Genomic DNA, 24,686 nt, shown 5'->3' with positions numbered 1-24,686 from the left:
TTCAACTCTGTTAGTTGAATGCACAGAACAGAAAGAATTTTCACAGAATGCTACTGTGTAGTTTATATTTGAATATATTCCTTTTTCCACTATTACCCTCTTAGCGCTCCGAATGTCCACTTGCATTTTCTACAGAAAGAGTGTTCAGAACTGCGCAATCAAAAGTATGGTTTAACTCTGTTAGCTTAATGAACATATCAGAAATAAGTTTCACACAATGCTTCTGTGTAGTTTTTATTTGAAGATATTATTTTTCCCAATATAGGCCTCTTAGGGCTCAGAATGTCCAATTGCAGTTTCTACAGAAAGAGCGTTTCAGAAAGGCTCAATCAAAAGTAAGGTTCAACTCTGTTAGTTGAATGCACAGAACAGAAAGAAGTTTCATACAATGCTTCTGTGTAGTTTATATTTGAACATATTCTTTTTTCCACTATTACCCACTTAGCGCTACGAATGTCCAGTTGCATTTTCTACAGACAGAGTGTTTCAAAACTGCTCAATCAAAAGTATGGTTTAACTCTGTTAGCTGAATGCTCAGATCAGAAAGAAGTTTCACAGAATGCTTCTGTGTAGTTTATATTTGAATATATTCCTTTTTCCACTACTACGCTCTTAGCGCTCCAAATGTCCAGTTGCATTTTCTACAGAAAGAGTGTTCAGATCTGCTCAATCAAAAGTATGGTTTAACTCTGTTAGCTGAATGCACAGATCAGAAAGAAGTTTCACCGAATGATTCTGTGTAGTTTATATTTGAATATATTCCTTTTTCCACTACTACTCTCTTAGCGCTCCAAATGTCCAGTTGCATTTTCTACAGAAAGAGTGTTCAGATCTCCTCAATCAAAAGTATGGTTTAACTCTGTTAGCTGAATGCACAGATCAGAAAGAAGTTTCACAGAATGATTCTGTGTAGTTTATATTTGGAGACATTCCTTTTTCCACTATTACCCTCTTAGCGCTCCGAATCTCCACCTGCATTTTCTACAGAAAGAGTGTTTCAGAACGGCTCAATCAAAACTAAGGTTCAACTCTTTTAGTTGAACAAACAGAACAGAAAGAAGTTTCACACAATTCTGCTGTGTAGTTTTTATTTGTAGACATTCTTTTTCCCAATATAGGCCTCTTAGCGCTCAGAATGTCCAATTGCAGTTTCTACAGAAAGAGTGTTTCAGAACGGCTCAATCAAAAGTAAGGTTCAACTCTGTTAGTTGAATGCACAGAACAGAAAGTAGTTTCATACAATGCTTCTGTGTAGTTTATATTTGAACATATTCTTTTTTCCACTATTACCCACTTAGCGCTACGAATGTCCAGTTGCATTTTCTACAGACAGAGTGTTTCAAAACTGCTCAATCAAAAGTATGGTTTAACTCTGTTAGCTGAATGCTCAGATCAGAAAGAAGTTTCACAGAATGCTTCTGTGTAGTTTATATTTGAATATAATCCTTTTTCCACTACTACGCTCTTAGCGCTCCAAATGTCCAGTTGCATTTTCTACAGAAAGAGTGTTCAGATCTGCTCAATCAAAAGTATGGTTTAACTCTGTTAGCTGAATGCACAGATCAGAAAGAAGTTTCACCGAATGATTCTGTGTAGTTTATATTTGAAGACATTCCTTTTTCCACTATTACCCTCTTAGCGCTCCGAATCTCCACTTGCATTTTCTACAAAAAGAGTGTTTCATAACTGCTCAATCAAAAATATGTTTTATCTCTGTTAACTGAATTTACAGATCAGAAATAAGTTTCACAGAATGCATCTGTGTAGTTTTTATTTGAAGATATTCTTTTTCCCAATGTAGGCCTCTTAGCGCTTAGCATGTCCAATTGCAGTTTCTACAGAAAGAGTGTTTCAGAACGGCTCAATCAAAAGTAAGGTTCAACTCTGTTAGTTGAATGCACAGAACAGAAAGTATTTTCACAGAATGCTACTGTGTAGTTTATATTTGAATATATTCCTTTTTCCACTATTACCCTCTTAGCGCTCCGAATGTCCACTTGCATTTTCTACAGAAAGAGTGTTCAGAACTGCGCAATCAAAAGTATGGTTTAACTCTGTTAGCTTAATGAACATATCAGAAATAAGTTTCACACAATGCTTCTGTGTAGTTTTTATTTGAAGATATTATTTTTCCCAATATAGGCCTCTTAGCGCTCAGAATGTCCAATTGCAGTTTCTACAGAAAGAGTGTTTCAGAAAGGCTCAATCAAAAGTAAGGTTCAACTCTGTTAGTTGAATGCACAGAACAGAAAGAAGTTTCATACACTGCTTCTGTGTAGTTTATATTTGAACATATTCTTTTTTCCACAATTACCCACTTAGCGCTACGAATGTCCATTTGCATTTTCTACAGACAGAGTGTTTCAAAACTGCTCAATCAAAAGTATGGTTTAACTCTGTTAGCTGAATGCTCAGATCAGAAAGAAGTTTCACAGAATGCTTCTGTGTAGTTTATATTTGAATATATTCTTTTTCCACTACTACTCTCTTAGCGCTCCAAATGTCCAGTTGCATTTTCTACAGAAAGGGAGTTCAGATCTGCTCAATCAAAAGTATGGTTTAACTCTGTTAGCTGAATGCACAGATCAGAAAGAAGTTTCACAGAATGATTCTGTGTAGATTATATTTGGAGACATTCCTTTTTCCACTATTACCCCCTTAGCGCTCCGAATCTCCACTTGCATTTTCTACAGAAAGAGTGTTTCAGAACGGCTCAATCAAAACTAAGGTTCAACTCTTTTAGTTGAACAAACAGAACAGAAAGAAGTTTCACACAATTTTTCTGTGTAGTTTTTATTTGTAGACATTCTTTTTCCCAATATAGGCCTCTTAGCGCTCAGAATGTCCAATTGCAGTTTCTACAGAAAGAGTGTTTCAGAACGGCTCAATCAAAAGTAAGGTTCAACTCTGTTAGTTGAATGCACAGAACAGAAAGAAGTTTCATACAATGCTTCTGTGTAGTTTATATTTGAACATATTCTTTTTTCCACTGTTACCCACTTAGCGCTACGAATGTCCAGTTGCATTTTCTACAGACAGAGTGTTTCAAAACTGCTCAATCAAAAGTATGGTTTAACTCTGTTAGCTGAATGCTCAGATCAGAAAGAAGTTTCACAGAATGCTTCTGTGTAGTTTATATTTGAATATATTCCTTTTTCCACTACTACGCTCTTAGCGCTCCAAATGTCCAGTTGCATTTTCTACAGAAAGAGTGTTCAGATCTGCTCAATCAAAAGTATGGTTTAACTCTGTTAGCTGAATGCACAGATCAGAAAGAAGTTTCACCGAATGATTCTGTGTAGTTTATATTTGAAGACATTCCTTTTTCCACTATTACCCTCTTAGCGCTCCGAATCTCCACTTGCATTTTCTACAAAAAGAGTGTTTCATAACTGCTCAATCAAAAATATGTTTTATCCCTGTTAACTGAATTTACAGATCAGAAATAAGTTTCACAGAATGCATCTGTGTAGTTTTTATTTGAAGATATTCTTTTTCCCAATGTAGGCCTCTTAGCGCTTAGCATGTCCAATTGCAGTTTCTACAGAAAGAGTGTTTCAGAACGGCTCAATCAAAAGTAAGGTTCAACTCTGTTAGTTGAATGCACAGAACAGAAAGAATTTTCACAGAATCCTACTGTGTAGTTTATATTTGAATATATTCCTTTTTCCACTATTACCCTCTTAGCGCTCCGAATGTCCACTTGCATTTTCTACAGAAAGAGTGTTCAGAACTGCGCAATCAAAAGTATGGTTTAACTCTGTTAGCTTAATGAACATATCAGAAATAAGTTTCACACAATGCTTCTGTGTAGTTTTTATTTGAAGATATTATTTTTCCCAATATAGGCCTCTTAGCGCTCAGAATGTCCAATTGCAGTTTCTACAGAAAGAGTGTTTCAGAAAGGCTCAATCAAAAGTAAGGTTCAACTCTGTTAGTTGAATGCACAGAACAGAAAGAAGTTTCATACACTGCTTCTGTGTAGTTTATATTTGAACATATTCTTTTTTCCACAATTACCCACTTAGCACTACGAATGTCCATTTGCATTTTCTACAGACAGAGTGTTTCAAAACTGCTCAATCAAAAGTATGGTTTAACTCTGTTAGCTGAATGCTCAGATCAGAAAGAAGTTTCACAGAATGCTTCTGTGTAGTTTATATTTGAATATATACTTTTTCCACTACTACTCTCTTAGCGCTCCAAATGTCCAGTTGCATTTTCTACAGAAAGAGAGTTCAGATCTGCTCAATCAAAAGTATGGTTTAACTCTGTTAGCTGAATGCACAGATCAGAAAGAAGTTTCACAGAATGATTCTGTGTAGATTATATTTGGAGACATTCCTTTTTCCACTATTACCCCCTTAGCGCTCCGAATCTCCACTTGCATTTTCTACAGAAAGAGTGTTTCAGAACGGCTCAATCAAAACTAAGGTTCAACTCTTTTAGTTGAACAAACAGAACAGAAAGAAGTTTCACACAATTTTTCTGTGTAGTTTTTATTTGTAGACATTCTTTTTCCCAATATAGGCCTCTTAGCGCTCAGAATGTCCAATTGCAGTTTCTACAGAAAGAGTGTTTCAGAACGGCTCAATCAAAAGTAAGGTTCAACTCTGTTAGTTGAATGCACAGAACAGAAAGAAGTTTCATACAATGCTTCTGTGTAGTTTATATTTGAACATATTCTTTTTTCCACTGTTACCCACTTAGCGCTACGAATGTCCAGTTGCATTTTCTACAGACAGAGTGTTTCAAAACTGCTCAATCAAAAGTATGGTTTAACTCTGTTAGCTGAATGCTCAGATCAGAAAGAAGTTTCACAGAATGCTTCTGTGTAGTTTATATTTGAATATATTCCTTTTTCCACTACTACGCTCTTAGCGCTCCAAATGTCCAGTTGCATTTTCTACAGAAAGAGTGTTCAGATCTGCTCAATCAAAAGTATGGTTTAACTCTGTTAGCTGAATGCACAGATCAGAAAGAAGTTTCACCGAATGATTCTGTGTAGTTTATATTTGAAGACATTCCTTTTTCCACTATTACCCTCTTAGCGCTCCGAATCTCCACTTGCATTTTCTTCAAAAAGAGTGTTTCATAACTGCTCAATCAAAAATATGTTTTATCTCTGTTAACTGAATTTACAGATCAGAAATAAGTTTCACAGAATGCATCTGTGTAGTTTTTATTTGAAGATATTCTTTTTCCCAATGTAGGCCTCTTAGCGCTTAGCATGTCCAATTGCAGTTTCTACAGAAAGAGTGTTTCAGAACGGCTCAATCAAAAGTAAGGTTCAACTCTGTTAGTTGAATGCACAGAACAGAAAGAATTTTCACAGAATGCTACTGTGTAGTTTATATTTGAATATATTCCTTTTTCCACTATTACCCTCTTAGCGCTCCGAATGTCCACTTGCATTTTCTACAGAAAGAGTGTTCAGAACTGCGCAATCAAAAGTATGGTTTAACTCTGTTAGCTTAATGAACATATCAGAAATAAGTTTCACACAATGCTTCTGTGTAGTTTTTATTTTAAGATATTATTTTTCCCAATATAGGCCTCTTAGCGCTCAGAATGTCCAATTGCAGTTTCTACAGAAAGAGTGTTTCAGAAAGGCTCAATCAAAAGTAAGGTTCAACTCTGTTAGTTGAATGCACAGAACAGAAAGAAGTTTCATACACTGCTTCTGTGTAGTTTATATTTGAACATATTCTTTTTTCCACAATTACCCACTTAGCGCTACGAATGTCCAGTTGCATTTTCTACAGACAGAGTGTTTCAAAACTGCTCAATCAAAAGTATGGTTTAACTCTGTTAGCTGAATGCTCAGATTAGAAAGAAGTTTCACAGAATGCTTCTGTGTAGTTTATATTTGAATATATTCCTTTTTCCACTACTACTCACTTAGCGCTCCAAATGTCCAGTTGCATTTTCTACAGAAAGAGAGTTCAGATCTGCTCAATCAAAAGTATGGTTTAACTCTGTTAGCTGAATGCACAGATCAGAAAGAAGTTTCACAGAATGATTCTGTGTAGTTTATATTTGGAGACATTCCTTTTTCCACTATTAGCCTCTTAGCGCTCCGAATCTCCACTTGCATTTTCTACAGAAAGAGTGTTTCAGAACGGCTCAATCAAAACTAAGGTTCAACTCTTTTAGTTGAACAAACAGAACAGAAAGAAGTTTCACACAATTCTTCTGTGTAGTTTTTATTTGTAGACATTCATTTTCCCAATATAGGCCTCTTAGCGCTCAGAATGTCCAATTGCAGTTTCTACAGAAAGAGTGTTTCAGAACGGCTCAATCAAAAGTAAGGTTCAACTCTGTTAGTTGAATGCACAGAACAGAAAGAAGTTTCATACAATGCTTCTGTGTAGTTTATATTTGAAGATATTCTTTTTTCCACTATTACCCACTTAACGCTACGAATGTCCAGTTGCATTTTCTACAGACAGAGTGTTTCAAAACTGCTCAATCAAAAGTATGGTTTAACTCTGTTAGCTGAATGCTCAGATCAGAAAAAAGTTTCACAGAATGCTTCTGTGTAGTTTATATTTGAATATATTCCTTTTTTCCACTACTACGCTCTTAGCGCTCCAAATGTCCAGTTGCATTTTCTACAGAAAGAGTGTTCAGATCTGCTCAATCAAAAGTATGGTTTAACTCTGTTAGCTGAATGCACAGATCAGAAAGAAGTTTCACCGAATGATTCTGTGTAGTTTATATTTGAAGACATTCCTTTTTCCACTATTACCCTCTTAGCGCTCCGAATCTCCACTTGCATTTTCTACAAAAAGAGTGTTTCATAACTGCTCAATCAAAAATATGTTTTATCTCTGTTAACTGAATTTACAGATCAGAAATAAGTTTCACAGAATGCATCTGTGTAGTTTTTATTTGGAGATATTATTTTTCCCAATGTAGGCCTCTTAGCGCTTAGCATGTCCAATTGCAGTTTCTACAGAAAGAGTGTTTCAGAACGGCTCAATCAAAAGTAAGGTTCAACTCTGTTAGTTGAATGCACAGAACAGAAAGGAGTTTCATACAATGCTTCTGTGTAGTTTATATTTGAACATATTCTTTTTTCCACTATTACCCACTTAGCGCTACGAATGTCCAGTTGCATTTTCTACAGACAGAGTGTTTCAAAACTGCTCAATCAAAAGAATGGTTTAACTCTGTTAGCTGAATGCTCAGATCAGAAAGAAGTTTCACAGAATGCTTCTGTGTAGTTTATATTTGAATATATTCCTTTTTCCACTACTACGCTCTAAGCGCTCCAAACGTCCAGTTGCATTTTCTACAGAAAGAGTGTTCAGATCTGCTCAATCAAAAGTATGGTTTAACTCTGTTAGCTGAATGCACAGATCAGAAAGAAGTTTCACCGAATGATTCTGTGTAGTTTATATTTGAAGACATTCCTTTTTCCACTATTACCCTCTTAGTGCTCCGAATCTCCACTTGCATTTTCTACAAAAAGAGTGTTTCATAACTGCTCAATCAAAAATATGTTTTATCTCTGTTAACTGAATTTACAGATCAGAAATAAGTTTCACAGAATGCATCTGTGTAGTTTTTATTTGAAGATATTCTTTTTCCCAATGTAGGCCTCTGAGCGCTTAACATGTCCAATTGCAGTTTCTACAGAAAGAGTGTTTCAGAACGGCTCAATCAAAAGTAAGGTTCAACTCTGTTAGTTGAATACACAGAACAGAAAGAATTTTCACAGAATGCTACTGTGTAGTTTATATTTGAATATATTCCTTTTTCCACTATTACCCTCTTAGCGCTCCGAATGTCCACTTGCATTTTCTACAGAAAGAGTGTTCAGAACTGCGCAATCAAAAGTATGGTTTAACTCTGTTAGCTTAATGAACATATCAGAAATAAGTTTCACACAATGCTTCTGTGTAGTTTTTATTTGAAGATATTATTTTTCCCAATATAGGCCTCTTAGCGCTCAGAATGTCCAATTGCAGTTTCTACAGAAAGAGTGTTTCAGAAAGGCTCAATCAAAAGTAAGGTTCAACTCTGTTAGTTGAATGCACAGAACAGAAAGAAGTTTCATACACTGCTTCTGTGTAGTTTATATTTGAACATATTCTTTTTTCCACAATTACCCACTTAGCGCTACGAATGTCCAGTTGCATTTCCTACAGACAGAGTGTTTCAAAACTGCTCAATCAAAAGTATGGTTTAACTCTGTTAGCTGAATGCTCAGATCAGAAAGAAGTTTCACAGAATGCTTCTGTGTAATTTATATTTGAATATATTCCTTTTTCCACTACTACTCTCTTAGCGCTCCAAATGTCCAGTTGCATTTTCTACAGAAAGAGAGTTCAGATCTGCTCAATCAAAAGTATGGTTTAACTCTGTTAGCTGAATGCACAGATCAGAAAGAAGTTTCACAGAATGATTCTGTGTAGTTTATATTTGGAGACATTCCTTTTTCCACTATTACCCTCTTAGCGCTCCGAATCTCCACTTGCATTTTCTACAGAAAGAGTGTTTCAGAACGGCTCAATCAAAACTAAGGTTCAACTCTTTTAGTTGAACAAACAGAACAGAAAGAAGTTTCACACAATTCTTCTGTGTAGTTTTTATTTGTAGACATTCATTTTCCCAATATAGGCTTCTTAGTGCTCAGAATGTCCAATTGCAGTTTCTACAGAAAGAGTGTTTCAGAACGGCTCAATCAAAAGTAAGGTTCAACTCTGTTAGTTGAATGCACAGAACAGAAAGAAGTTTCATACAATGCTTCTGTGTAGTTTATATTTGAAGATATTCTTTTTTCCACTATTACCCACTTAGCGCTACGAATGTCCAGTTGCATTTTCTACAGACAGAGTGTTTCAAAACTGCTCAATCAAAAGTATGGTTTAACTCTGTTAGCTGAATGCTCAGATCAGAAAGAAGTTTCACAGAATGCTTCTGTGTAGTTTATATTTGAATATAATCCTTTTTCCACTACTACGCTCTTAGCGCTCCAAATGTCCAGTTGCATTTTCTACAGAAAGAGTGTTCAGATCTGCTCAATCAAAAGTATGGTTTAACTCTGTTAGCTGAATGCACAGATCAGAAAGAAGTTTCACCGAATGATTCTGTGTAGTTTATATTTGAAGACATTCCTTTTTCCACTATTACCCTCTTAGCGCTCCGAATCTCCACTTGCATTTTCTACAAAAAGAGTGTTTCATAACTGCTCAATCAAAAATATGTTTTATCTCTGTTAACTGAATTTACAGATCAGAAATAAGTTTCACAGAATGCATCTGTGTAGTTTTTATTTGAAGATATTCTTTTTCCCAATGTAGGCCTCTTAGCGCTTAGCATGTCCAATTGCAGTTTCTACAGAAAGAGTGTTTCAGAACGGCTCAATCAAAAGTAAGGTTCAACTCTGTTAGTTGAATGCACAGAACAGAAAGTATTTTCACAGAATGCTACTGTGTAGTTTATATTTGAATATATTCCTTTTTCCACTATTACCCTCTTAGCGCTCCGAATGTCCACTTGCATTTTCTACAGAAAGAGTGTTCAGAACTGCGCAATCAAAAGTATGGTTTAACTCTGTTAGCTTAATGAACATATCAGAAATAAGTTTCACACAATGCTTCTGTGTAGTTTTTATTTGAAGATATTATTTTTCCCAATATAGGCCTCTTAGCGCTCAGAATGTCCAATTGCAGTTTCTACAGAAAGAGTGTTTCAGAAAGGCTCAATCAAAAGTAAGGTTCAACTCTGTTAGTTGAATGCACAGAACAGAAAGAAGTTTCATACACTGCTTCTGTGTAGTTTATATTTGAACATATTCTTTTTTCCACAATTACCCACTTAGCGCTACGAATGTCCATTTGCATTTTCTACAGACAGAGTGTTTCAAAACTGCTCAATCAAAAGTATGGTTTAACTCTGTTAGCTGAATGCTCAGATCAGAAAGAAGTTTCACAGAATGCTTCTGTGTAGTTTATATTTGAATATATTCTTTTTCCACTACTACTCTCTTAGCGCTCCAAATGTCCAGTTGCATTTTCTACAGAAAGGGAGTTCAGATCTGCTCAATCAAAAGTATGGTTTAACTCTGTTAGCTGAATGCACAGATCAGAAAGAAGTTTCACAGAATGATTCTGTGTAGATTATATTTGGAGACATTCCTTTTTCCACTATTACCCCCTTAGCGCTCCGAATCTCCACTTGCATTTTCTACAGAAAGAGTGTTTCAGAACGGCTCAATCAAAACTAAGGTTCAACTCTTTTAGTTGAACAAACAGAACAGAAAGAAGTTTCACACAATTTTTCTGTGTAGTTTTTATTTGTAGACATTCTTTTTCCCAATATAGGCCTCTTAGCGCTCAGAATGTCCAATTGCAGTTTCTACAGAAAGAGTGTTTCAGAACGGCTCAATCAAAAGTAAGGTTCAACTCTGTTAGTTGAATGCACAGAACAGAAAGAAGTTTCATACAATGCTTCTGTGTAGTTTATATTTGAACATATTCTTTTTTCCACTGTTACCCACTTAGCGCTACGAATGTCCAGTTGCATTTTCTACAGACAGAGTGTTTCAAAACTGCTCAATCAAAAGTATGGTTTAAATCTGTTAGCTGAATGCTCAGATCAGAAAGAAGTTTCACAGAATGCTTCTGTGTAGTTTATATTTGAATATATTCCTTTTTCCACTACTACGCTCTTAGCGCTCCAAATGTCCAGTTGCATTTTCTACAGAAAGAGTGTTCAGATCTGCTCAATCAAAAGTATGGTTTAACTCTGTTAGCTGAATGCACAGATCAGAAAGAAGTTTCACCGAATGATTCTGTGTAGTTTATATTTGAAGACATTCCTTTTTCCACTATTACCCTCTTAGCGCTCCGAATCTCCACTTGCATTTTCTACAAAAAGAGTGTTTCATAACTGCTCAATCAAAAATATGTTTTATCCCTGTTAACTGAATTTACAGATCAGAAATAAGTTTCACAGAATGCATCTGTGTAGTTTTTATTTGAAGATATTCTTTTTCCCAATGTAGGCCTCTTAGCGCTTAGCATGTCCAATTGCAGTTTCTACAGAAAGAGTGTTTCAGAACGGCTCAATCAAAAGTAAGGTTCAACTCTGTTAGTTGAATGCACAGAACAGAAAGAATTTTCACAGAATGCTACTGTGTAGTTTATATTTGAATATATTCCTTTTTCCACTATTACCCTCTTAGCGCTCCGAATGTCCACTTGCATTTTCTACAGAAAGAGTGTTCAGAACTGCGCAATCAAAAGTATGGTTTAACTCTGTTAGCTTAATGAACATATCAGAAATAAGTTTCACACAATGCTTCTGTGTAGTTTTTATTTGAAGATATTATTTTTCCCAATATAGGCCTCTTAGCGCTCAGAATGTCCAATTGCAGTTTCTACAGAAAGAGTGTTTCAGAAAGGCTCAATCAAAAGTAAGGTTCAACTCTGTTAGTTGAATGCACAGAACAGAAAGAAGTTTCATACACTGCTTCTGTGTAGTTTATATTTGAACATATTCTTTTTTCCACAATTACCCACTTAGCACTACGAATGTCCATTTGCATTTTCTACAGACAGAGTGTTTCAAAACTGCTCAATCAAAAGTATGGTTTAACTCTGTTAGCTGAATGCTCAGATCAGAAAGAAGTTTCACAGAATGCTTCTGTGTAGTTTATATTTGAATATATTCTTTTTCCACTACTACTCTCTTAGCGCTCCAAATGTCCAGTTGCATTTTCTACAGAAAGAGAGTTCAGATCTGCTCAATCAAAAGTATGGTTTAACTCTGTTAGCTGAATGCACAGATCAGAAAGAAGTTTCACAGAATGATTCTGTGTAGATTATATTTGGAGACATTCCTTTTTCCACTATTACCCCCTTAGCGCTCCGAATCTCCACTTGCATTTTCTACAGAAAGAGTGTTTCAGAACGGCTCAATCAAAACTAAGGTTCAACTCTTTTAGTTGAACAAACAGAACAGAAAGAAGTTTCACACAATTTTTCTGTGTAGTTTTTATTTGTAGACATTCTTTTTCCCAATATAGGCCTCTTAGCGCTCAGAATGTCCAATTGCAGTTTCTACAGAAAGAGTGTTTCAGAACGGCTCAATCAAAAGTAAGGTTCAACTCTGTTAGTTGAATGCACAGAACAGAAAGAAGTTTCATACAATGCTTCTGTGTAGTTTATATTTGAACATATTCTTTTTTCCACTGTTACCCACTTAGCGCTACGAATGTCCAGTTGCATTTTCTACAGACAGAGTGTTTCAAAACTGCTCAATCAAAAGTATGGTTTAACTCTGTTAGCTGAATGCTCAGATCAGAAAGAAGTTTCACAGAATGCTTCTGTGTAGTTTATATTTGAATATATTCCTTTTTCCACTACTACGCTCTTAGCGCTCCAAATGTCCAGTTGCATTTTCTACAGAAAGAGTGTTCAGATCTGCTCAATCAAAAGTATGGTTTAACTCTGTTAGCTGAATGCACAGATCAGAAAGAAGTTTCACCGAATGATTCTGTGTAGTTTATATTTGAAGACATTCCTTTTTCCACTATTACCCTCTTAGCGCTCCGAATCTCCACTTGCATTTTCTTCAAAAAGAGTGTTTCATAACTGCTCAATCAAAAATATGTTTTATCTCTGTTAACTGAATTTACAGATCAGAAATAAGTTTCACAGAATGCATCTGTGTAGTTTTTATTTGAAGATATTCTTTTTCCCAATGTAGGCCTCTTAGCGCTTAGCATGTCCAATTGCAGTTTCTACAGAAAGAGTGTTTCAGAACGGCTCAATCAAAAGTAAGGTTCAACTCTGTTAGTTGAATGCACAGAACAGAAAGAATTTTCACAGAATGCTACTGTGTAGTTTATATTTGAATATATTCCTTTTTCCACTATTACCCTCTTAGCGCTCCGAATGTCCACTTGCATTTTCTACAGAAAGAGTGTTCAGAACTGCGCAATCAAAAGTATGGTTTAACTCTGTTAGCTTAATGAACATATCAGAAATAAGTTTCACACAATGCTTCTGTGTAGTTTTTATTTTAAGATATTATTTTTCCCAATATAGGCCTCTTAGCGCTCAGAATGTCCAATTGCAGTTTCTACAGAAAGAGTGTTTCAGAAAGGCTCAATCAAAAGTAAGGTTCAACTCTGTTAGTTGAATGCACAGAACAGAAAGAAGTTTCATACACTGCTTCTGTGTAGTTTATATTTGAACATATTCTTTTTTCCACAATTACCCACTTAGCGCTACGAATGTCCAGTTGCATTTTCTACAGACAGAGTGTTTCAAAACTGCTCAATCAAAAGTATGGTTTAACTCTGTTAGCTGAATGCTCAGATTAGAAAGAAGTTTCACAGAATGCTTCTGTGTAGTTTATATTTGAATATATTCCTTTTTCCACTACTACTCACTTAGCGCTCCAAATGTCCAGTTGCATTTTCTACAGAAAGAGAGTTCAGATCTGCTCAATCAAAAGTATGGTTTAACTCTGTTAGCTGAATGCACAGATCAGAAAGAAGTTTCACAGAATGATTCTGTGTAGTTTATATTTGGAGACATTCCTTTTTCCACTATTAGCCTCTTAGCGCTCCGAATCTCCACTTGCATTTTCTACAGAAAGAGTGTTTCAGAACGGCTCAATCAAAACTAAGGTTCAACTCTTTTAGTTGAACAAACAGAACAGAAAGAAGTTTCACACAATTCTTCTGTGTAGTTTTTATTTGTAGACATTCATTTTCCCAATATAGGCCTCTTAGCGCTCAGAATGTCCAATTGCAGTTTCTACAGAAAGAGTGTTTCAGAACGGCTCAATCAAAAGTAAGGTTCAACTCTGTTAGTTGAATGCACAGAACAGAAAGAAGTTTCATACAATGCTTCTGTGTAGTTTATATTTGAAGATATTCTTTTTTCCACTATTACCCACTTAACGCTACGAATGTCCAGTTGCATTTTCTACAGACAGAGTGTTTCAAAACTGCTCAATCAAAAGTATGGTTTAACTCTGTTAGCTGAATGCTCAGATCAGAAAAAAGTTTCACAGAATGCTTCTGTGTAGTTTATATTTGAATATATTCCTTTTTTCCACTACTACGCTCTTAGCGCTCCAAATGTCCAGTTGCATTTTCTACAGAAAGAGTGTTCAGATCTGCTCAATCAAAAGTATGGTTTAACTCTGTTAGCTGAATGCACAGATCAGAAAGAAGTTTCACCGAATGATTCTGTGTAGTTTATATTTGAAGACATTCCTTTTTCCACTATTACCCTCTTAGCGCTCCGAATCTCCACTTGCATTTTCTACAAAAAGAGTGTTTCATAACTGCTCAATCAAAAATATGTTTTATCTCTGTTAACTGAATTTACAGATCAGAAATAAGTTTCACAGAATGCATCTGTGTAGTTTTTATTTGAAGATATTATTTTTCCCAATGTAGGCCTCTTAGCGCTTAGCATGTCCAATTGCAGTTTCTACAGAAAGAGTGTTTCAGAACGGCTCAATCAAAAGTAAGGTTCAACTCTGTTAGTTGAATGCACAGAACAGAAAGGAGTTTCATACAATGCTTCTGTGTAGTTTATATTTGAACATATTCTTTTTTCCACTATTACCCACTTAGCGCTACGAATGTCCAGTTGCATTTTCTACAGACAGAGTGTTTCAAAACTGCTCAATCAAAAGAATGGTTTAACTCTGTTAGCTGAATGCTCAGATCAGAAAGAAGTTTCACAGAATGCTTCTGTGTAGTTTATATTTGAATATATTCCTTTTTCCACTACTACGCTCTAAGCGCTCCAAACGTCCAGTTGCATTTTCTACAGAAAGAGTGTTCAGATCTGCTCAATCAAAAGTATGGTTTAACTCTGTTAGCTGAATGCACAGATCAGAAAGAAGTTTCACCGAATGATTCTGTGTAGTTTATATTTGAAGACATTCCTTTTTCCACTATTACCCTCTTAGTGCTCCGAATCTCCACTTGCATTTTCTACAAAAAGAGTGTTTCATAACTGCTCAATCAAAAATATGTTTTATCTCTGTTAACTGAATTTACAGATCAGAAATAAGTTTCACAGAATGCATCTGTGTAGTTTTTATTTGAAGATATTCTTTTTCCCAATGTAGGCCTCTGAGCGCTTAACATGTCCAATTGCAGTTTCTACAGAAAGAGTGTTTCAGAACGGCTCAATCAAAAGTAAGGTTCAACTCTGTTAGTTGAATACACAGAACAGAAAGAATTTTCACAGAATGCTACTGTGTAGTTTATATTTGAATATATTCCTTTTTCCACTATTACCCTCTTAGCGCTCCGAATGTCCACTTGCATTTTCTACAGAAAGAGTGTTCAGAACTGCGCAATCAAAAGTATGGTTTAACTCTGTTAGCTTAATGAACATATCAGAAATAAGTTTCACACAATGCTTCTGTGTAGTTTTTATTTGAAGATATTATTTTTCCCAATATAGGCCTCTTAGCGCTCAGAATGTCCAATTGCAGTTTCTACAGAAAGAGTGTTTCAGAAAGGCTCAATCAAAAGTAAGGTTCAACTCTGTTAGTTGAATGCACAGAACAGAAAGAAGTTTCATACACTGCTTCTGTGTAGTTTATATTTGAACATATTCTTTTTTCCACAATTACCCACTTAGCGCTACGAATGTCCAGTTGCATTTCCTACAGACAGAGTGTTTCAAAACTGCTCAATCAAAAGTATGGTTTAACTCTGTTAGCTGAATGCTCAGATCAGAAAGAAGTTTCACAGAATGCTTCTGTGTAATTTATATTTGAATATATTCCTTTTTCCACTACTACTCTCTTAGCGCTCCAAATGTCCAGTTGCATTTTCTACAGAAAGAGAGTTCAGATCTGCTCAATCAAAAGTATGGTTTAACTCTGTTAGCTGAATGCACAGATCAGAAAGAAGTTTCACAGAATGATTCTGTGTAGTTTATATTTGGAGACATTCCTTTTTCCACTATTACCCTCTTAGCGCTCCGAATCTCCACTTGCATTTTCTACAGAAAGAGTGTTTCAGAACGGCTCAATCAAAACTAAGGTTCAACTCTTTTAGTTGAACAAACAGAACAGAAAGAAGTTTCACACAATTCTTCTGTGTAGTTTTTATTTGTAGACATTCATTTTCCCAATATAGGCCTCTTAGTGCTCAGAATGTCCAATTGCAGTTTCTACAGAAAGAGTGTTTCAGAACGGCTCAATCAAAAGTAAGGTTCAACTCTGTTAGTTGAATGCACAGAACAGAAAGAAGTTTCATACAATGCTTCTGTGTAGTTTATATTTGAAGATATTCTTTTTTCCACTATTACCCACTTAGCGCTACGAATGTCCAGTTGCATTTTCTACAGACAGAGTGTTTCAAAACTGCTCAATCAAAAGTATGGTTTAACTCTGTTAGCTGAATGCTCAGATCAGAAAAAAGTTTCACAGAATGCTTCTGTGTAGTTTATATTTGAATATATTCCTTTTTTCCACTACTACGCTCTTAGCGCTCCAAATGTCCAGTTGCATTTTCTACAGAAAGAGTGTTCAGATCTGCTCAATCAAAAGTATGGTTTAACTCTGTTAGCTGAATGCACAGATCAGAAAGAAGTTTCACCGAATGATTCTGTGTAGTTTATATTTGAAGACATTCCTTTTTCCACTATTACCCTCTTAGCGCTCCGAATCTCCACTTGCATTTTCTACAAAAAGAGTGTTTCATAACTGCTCAATCAAAAATATGTTTTATCTCTGTTAACTGAATTTACAGATCAGAAATAAGTTTCACAGAATGCATCTGTGTAGTTTTTATTTGAAGATATTCTTTTTCCCAATGTAGGCCTCTTAGCGCTTAGCATGTCCAATTGCAGTTTCTACAGAAAGAGTGTTTCAGAACGGCTCAATCAAAAGTAAGGTTCAACTCTGTTAGTTGAATGCACAGAACAGAAAGAATTTTCACAGAATGCTACTGTGTAGTTTATATTTGAATATATTCCTTTTTCCATTATTACCCTCTTAGCGCTCCGAATGTCCACTTGCATTTTCTACAGAAAGAGTGTTCAGAACTGCGCAATCAAAAGTATGGTTTAACTCTGTTAGCTTAATGAACATATCAGAAATAATTTTCACACAATGCTTCTGTGTAGTTTTTATTTGAAGATATTATTTTTCCCATTATAGGCCTCTTAGCGCTCAGAATGTCCAATTGCAGTTTCTACAGAAAGAGTGTCTCAGAAAGGCTCAATCAAAAGTAAGGTTCAACTCTGTTAGTTGAATGCACAGAACAGAAAGAAGTTTCATACAATGCTTCTGTGTAGTTTATATTTGAACATATTCTTTTTTCCACTATTACCCACTTAGCGCTACGAATGTCCAGTTGCATTTTCTACAGACAGAGTGTTTCAAAACTGCTCAATCAAAAGTATGGTTTAACTCTGTTAGCTGAATGCTCAGATCAGAAAGAAGTTTCACAGAATGCTTCTGTGTAGTTTATATTTGAATATATTCCTTTTTCCACTACTACGCTCTTAGCGCTCCAAATGTCCAGTTGCATTTTCTACAGAAAGAGTGTTCAGATCTGCTCAATCAAAAGTATGGTTTAACTCTGTTAGCTGAATGCACAGATCAGAAGGAAGTTTCACCGAATGATTCTGTGTAGTTTATATTTGAAGACATTCCTTTTTCCACTATTACCCTCTTAGCGCTCCGAAACTCCACTTGCATTTTCTACAAAAAGAGTGTTTCATAACTGCTCAATCAAAAATATGTTTTATCTCTGTTAACTGAATTTACAGATCAGAAATAAGTTTCACAGAATGCATCTGTGTAGTTTTTATTTGAAGATATTCTTTTTCCCAATGTAGGCCTCTTAGCGCTTAGCATGTCCAATTGCAGTTTCTACAGAAAGAGTATTTCAGAACGGCTCAATCAAAAGTAAGGTTCAACTCTGTTAGTTGAATGCACAGAACAGAAAGAATTTTCACAGAATGCTACTGTGTAGTTTATATTTGAATATATTCCTTTTTCCACTATTACCCTCTTAGCGCTCCGAATCTCCATTGCATTTTCTACAGAAAGAGTGTTTCAGAACGGCTCAATCAAAACTAAGGTTCAACTCTTTTAGTTGAACAAACAGAACAGAAAGAAGTTTCACACAATTCTTCAGTGTAGTTTTTATTTGTAGACATTCTTTTTCCCAATATAGGCCTCTTAGCGCTCAGAATGTCCAATTGCAGTTTCTACAGAAAGAGTGTTTCAGAACGGCTCAATCAAAAGTAAGGTTCAACTCTGTTAGTTGAATGCACAGAACAGAAAGAATTTTCACAGAATGCTACTGTGTAGTTTATATTTGAATATATTCCTCTTTCCACTATTACCTTCTTAGCGCACCGAATGTCCACTTGCATTTTCTACAGAAAGAGTGTTCAGAACTGCGCAATCAATAGTATGGTTTAACTCTGTTAGCTTAATGAACATACCAGAAATAAGTTTCACACAATGCTTCTGTGTAGTTTTTATTTGAAGATATTATTTTTCCCAATATAGGCCTCTTAGCGCTCAGAATGTCCAATTGCAGTTTCTACAGAAAGAGCGTTTCAGAAAGGCTCAATCAAAAGTAAGGTTCAACTCTGTTAGTTGAATGCACAGAACAGAAAGAAGTTTCATACAATGCTTCTGTGTAGTATATATTTGAACATATTCTTTATCCACTATTACCCACTTAGCGCTACGAATGTCCAGTTGCATTTTCTACAGACAGAGTGTTTCAAAACTGCTCAATCAAAAGTATGGTTTAACTCTGTTAGCTGAATGCTCAGATCAGAAAGAAGTTTCACAGAATGCTTCTGTGTAGTTTATATTTGAATATATTCCTTTTTTCACTACTACGCTCTTAGCGCTCCAAATGTCCAGTTGCATTTTCTACAGAAAGAGTGTTCAGATCTGCTCAATCAAAAGTATGGTTTAACTCTGTTAGCTGAATGCACAGATCAGAAAGAAGTTTCACCGAATGATTCTGTGTAGTTTATATTTGAAGACATTCCTTTTTCCACTATTACCCTCTTAGCGCTCCGAATCTCCACTTACATTTTCTACAAAAAGAGTGTTTCATAACTGCTCAATCAAAAATATGTTTTATCTCTGTTAACTGAATTTACAGATCAGAAATAAGTTTCACAGAATGCATCTGTGTAGTTTTTATTTGAAGATATTCTTTTTCCAAATGTAGGCCTCTTAGCGCTTAGCATGTCCAATTGCAGTTTCTACAGAAAGAGTGTTTCAGAACGGATCAATCAAAAGTAAGGTTCAACTCTGTTAGTTGAATGCACAGAACAGAAAGAATTTTCACAGAATGCTACTGTGTAGTTTATATTTGAATATATTCCTTTTTCCACTATTACCCTCTTAGCGCTCCGAATGTCCACTTGCATTTTCTACAGAAAGAGTGTTCAGAACTGCGCAATCAAAAGTATGGTTTAACTCTGTTAGCTTAATGAACATATCAGAAATAAGTTTCACACAATGCTTCTGTGTAGTTTTTATTTGAAGATATTATTTTTCCCAATATAGGCCTCTTAGCGCTCAGAATGTCCAATTGCAGTTTCTACAGAAAGAGTGTTTCAGAAAGGCTCAATCAAAAGTAAGGTTCAACGCTGTTAGTTGAATGCACAGAACAGAAAGTAGTTTCATACACTGCTTCTGTGTAGTTTATATTTGAACATATTCTTTTTTCCACAATTACCCACTTAGCGCTACGAATGTCCAGTTGCATTTTCTACAGACAGAGTGTTTCAAAACTGCTCAATCAAAAGTATGGTTTAACTCTGTTAGCTGAATGCTCAGATCAGAAAGAAGTTTCACAGAATGCTTCTGTGTAGTTTATATTTGAATATATTCCTTTTTCCACTACTACTCTCTTAGCGCTCCAAATGTCCAGTTGCATTTTCTACAGAAAGAGAGTTCAGATCTGCTCAATCAAAAGTATGGTTTAACCCTGTTAGCTGAATGCACAGATCAGAAAGAAGTTTCACAGAATGATTCTGTGTAGTTTATATTTGGAGACATTCCTTTTTCCACTATTAACCTCTTAGCGCTCCGAATCTCCACTTGCATTTTCTACAGAAAGAGTGTTTCAGAACGGCTCAATCAAAACTAAGGTTCAACTCTTTTAGTTGAACAAACAGAACAGAAAGAAGTTTCACACAATTCTTCTGTGTAGTTTTTATTTGTAGACATTCTTTTTCCCAATATAGGCCTCTTAGCGCTCAGAATGTCCAATTGCAGTTTCTACAGAAAGAGCGTTTCAGAACGGCTCAATCAAAAGTAAGGTTCAACTCTGTTAGTTGAATGCACAGAACAGAAAGAAGTTTCATACAATGCTTCTGTGTAGTTTATATTTGAACATATTCTTTATCCACTATTACCCACTTAGCGCTACGAATGTCCAGTTGCATTTTCTACAGACAGAGTGTTTCAAAACTGCTCAATCAAAAGGATGGTTTAACTCTGTTAGCTGAATGCTCAGATCAGAAAGAAGTTTCACAGAATGCTTCTGTGTAGTTTATATTTGAATATATTCCTTTTTCCACTACTACGCTCTTAGCGCTCCAAATGTCCAGTTGCATTTTCTACAGAAAGAGTGTTCAGATCTGCTCAATCAAAAGTATGGTTTAACTCTGTTAGCTGAATGCACAGATCAGAAAGAAGTTTCACCGAATGATTCTGTGTAGTTTATATTTGAAGACATTCCTTTTTCCACTATTACCCTCTTAGCGCTCCGAATCTCCACTTGCATTTTCTACAAAAAGAGTGTTTCATAACTGCTCAATCAAAAATATATTTTATCTCTGTTAACTGAATTTACAGATCAGAAATAAGTTTCACAGAATGCATCTGTGTAGTTTTTATTTGAAGATATTCTTTTTCCCAATGTAGGCCTCTTAGCGCTTAGCATGTCCAATTGCAGTTTCTACAGAAAGAGAGTTTCAGAACGGCTCAATCAAAAGTAAGGTTCAACTCTGTTAGTTGAATGCACAGAACAGAAAGAATTTTCACAGAATGCTACTGTGTAGTTTATATTTGAAGACATTCCTTTTTCCACTATTACCCTCTTAGCGCTCCGAATCTCCACTTGCATTTTCTACAAAAAGAGTGTTTCATAACTGCTCAATCAAAAATATGTTTTATCTCTGTTAACTGAATTTACAGATCAGAAATAAGTTTCACAGAATGCATCTGTGTAGTTTTTATTTGAAGATATTCTTTTTCCCAATATAGGCCTCTTAGCGCTTAGCATGTCCAATTGCAGTTTCTACAGAAAGAGTGTTTCAGAACGGCTCAATCAAAAGTAAGGTTCAACTCTGTTAGTTGAATGCACAGAACAGAAAGTATTTTCACAGAATGCTACTGTGTAGTTTATATTTGAATATATTCCTTTTTCCACTATTACCCTCTTAGCGCTCCGAATGTCCACTTGCATTTTCTACAGAAAGAGTGTTCAGAACTGCGCAATCAAAAGTATGGTTTAACTCTGTTAGCTTAATGAACATATCAGAAATAAGTTTCACACAATGCTTCTGTGTAGTTTTTATTTGAAGATATTATTTTTCCCAATATAGGCCTCTTAGCGCTCAGAATGTCCAATTGCAGTTTCTACAGAAAGAGTGTTTCAGAAAGGCTCAATCAAAAGTAAGGTTCAACTCTGTTAGTTGAATGCACAGAACAGAAAGAAGTTTCATACACTGCTTCTGTGTAGTTTATATTTGAACATATTCTTTTTTCCACAATTACCCACTTAGCGCTACGAATGTCCAGTTGCATTTTCTACAGACAGAGTGTTTCAAAACTGCTCAATCAAAAGTATGGTTTAACTCTGTTAGCTGAATGCTCAGATCAGAAAGAAGTTTCACAGAATGCTTCTGTGTAGTTTATATTTGAATATATTCCTTTTTCCACTACTACTCTCTTAGCGCTCCAAATGTCCAGTTGCATTTTCTACAGAAAGAGAGTTCAGATCTGCTCAATCAAAAGTATGGTTTAACTCTGTTAGCTGAATGCACAGATCAGAAAGAAGTTTCACAGAATGATTCTGTGTAGTTTATATTTGGAGACATTCCTTTTTCCACTATTACCCTCTTAGCGCTCCGAATCTCCACTTGCATTTTCTACAGAAAGAGTGTTTCAGAACAGCTCAATCAAAACTAAGGTTCAACTCTTTTAGTTGAACAAACAGAACAGAAAGAAGTTTCACACAATTCTTCTGTGTAGTTTTTATTTGTAGACATTCTTTTTCCCAATATAGGCCTCTTAGCGCTCAGAATGTCCAATTGCAGTTTCTACAGAAAGAGTGTTTCAGAACGGCTCAATCAAAAGTAAGGTTCAACTCTGTTAGTTGAATGCACAGAACAGAAAGAAGTTTCATACAATGCTTCTGTGTAGTTTATATTTGAACATATTCTTTTTTCCACTATTACCCACTTAGCGCTACGAATGTCCAGTTGCATTTTCTACAGACAGAGTGTTTCAAAACTGCTCAATCAAAAGTATGGTTTAACTCTGTTAGCTGAATGCTCAGATCAGAAAGAAGTTTCACAGAATGCTTCTGTGTAGTTTATATTTGAATATATTCCTTTTTCCACTACTACGCTCTTAGCGCTCCAAATGTCCAGTTGCATTTTCTACAGAAAGAGTGTTCAGATCTGCTCAATCAAAAGTATGGTTTAACTCTGTTAGCTGAATGCACAGATCAGAAAGAAGTTTCACCGAATGATTCTGTGTAGTTTATATTTGAAGACAGTCCTTTTTCCACTATTACCCACTTAGCGCTCCGAATCTCCACTTGCATTTTCTACAAAAAGAGTGTTTCATAACTGCTCAATCAAAAATATGTTTTATCTCTGTTAACTGAATTTACAGATCAGAAATAAGTTTCACAGAATGCATCTGTGTAGTTTTTATTTGAAGATATTATTTTTCCCAATGTAGGCCTCTTAGCGCTTAGCATGTCCAATTGCAGTTTCTACAGAAAGAGTGTTTCAGAACGGCTCAATCAAAAGTAAGGTTCAACTCTGTTAGTTGAATGCACAGAACAGAAAGAATTTTCACAGAATGCTACTGTGTATTTTATATTTGAATATATTCCTTTTTCCACTATTACCCTCTTAGCGCTCCGAATGTCCACTTGCATTTTCTACAGAAAGAGTGTTCAGAACTGCGCAATCAAAAGTATGGTTTAACTCTGTTAGCTTAATGAACATATCAGAAATAAGTTTCACACAATGCTTCTGTGTAGTTTTTATTTGAAGATATTATTTTTCCCATTATAGGCCTCTTAGCGCTCAGAATGTCCAATTGCAGTTTCTACAGAAAGAGTGTTTCCGAAAGGCTCAATCAAAAGTAAGGTTCAACTCTGTTAGTTGAATGCACAGAACAGAAAGAAGTTTCATACAATGCTTCTGTGTAGTTTATATTTGAACATATTCTTTTTTCCACTATTACCCACTTAGCGCTACGAATGTCCAGTTGCATTTTCTACAGACAGAGTGTTTCAAAACTGCTCAATCAAAAGTATGGTTTAACTCTGTTAGCTGAATGCTCAGATCAGAAAGAAGTTTCACAGAATGCTTCTGTGTAGTTTATATTAGAATATATTACTTTTTCCACTACTACGCTCTTAGCGCTCCAAATGTCCAGTTGCATTTTCTACAGAAAGAGTGTTCAGATCTGCTCAATCAAAAGTATGGTTTAACTCTGTTAGCTGAATGCACAGATCAGAAAGAAGTTTCACCGAATGATTCTGTTTAGTTAATATTTGAAGACATTCCTTTTTCCACTATTACCTTCTTAGCGCTCCGAATCTCCACTTGCATTTTCTACAAAAAGAGTGTTTCATAACTGCTCAATCAAAAATATGTTTTATCTCTGTTAACTGAATTTACAGATCAGAAATAAGTTTCACAGAATGCATCTGTGTAGTTTTTATTTGAAGATATTCTTTTTCCCAATGTAGGCCTCTTAGCGCTTAGCATGTCCAATTGCAGTTTCTACAGAAAGAGTGTTTCAGAACGGCTCAATCAAAAGTAAGGTTCAACTCTGTTAGTTGAATGCACAGAACAGAAAGAATTTTCACAGAATGCTACTGTGTAGTTTATATTTGAATATATTCCTTTTTCCACTATTACCCTCTTAGCGCTCCGAATCTCCATTGCATTTTCTACAGAAAGAGTGTTTCAGAACGGCTCAATCAAAACTAAGGTTCAACTCTTTTAGTTGAACAAACAGAACAGAAAGAAGTTTCACACAATTCTTCCGTGTAGTTTTTATTTGTAGACATTCTTTTTCCCAATGTAGGCCTCTTAGCGCTCAGAATGTCCAATTGCAGTTTCTACAGAAAGAGTGTTTCAGAACGGCTCAATCAAAAGTAAGGTTCAACTCTGTTAGTTGAATGCACAGAACAGAAAGAAGTTTCATACAATGCTTCTGTGTAGTTTATATTTGAACATATTTTTTTTCCACTATTACCCACTTAGCGCTACGAATGTCCAGTTGCATTTTCTACAGACAGAGTGTTTCAAAACTGCTCAATCAAAAGTATGGTTTAACTCTGTTAGCTGAATGCTCAGATCGGAAAGAAGTTTCACAGAATGCTTCTGTGTAGTTTATATTTGAATATATTCCTTTTTCCACTACTATGCTCTTAGCGCTCC

This window comes from Symphalangus syndactylus, chromosome 8 (genome assembly GCF_028878055.3).
Source record: "Symphalangus syndactylus isolate Jambi chromosome 8, NHGRI_mSymSyn1-v2.1_pri, whole genome shotgun sequence".
Lineage (NCBI taxonomy): Eukaryota > Metazoa > Chordata > Mammalia > Primates > Hylobatidae > Symphalangus > Symphalangus syndactylus.
This window is presented reverse-complemented; position numbering follows the sequence as displayed.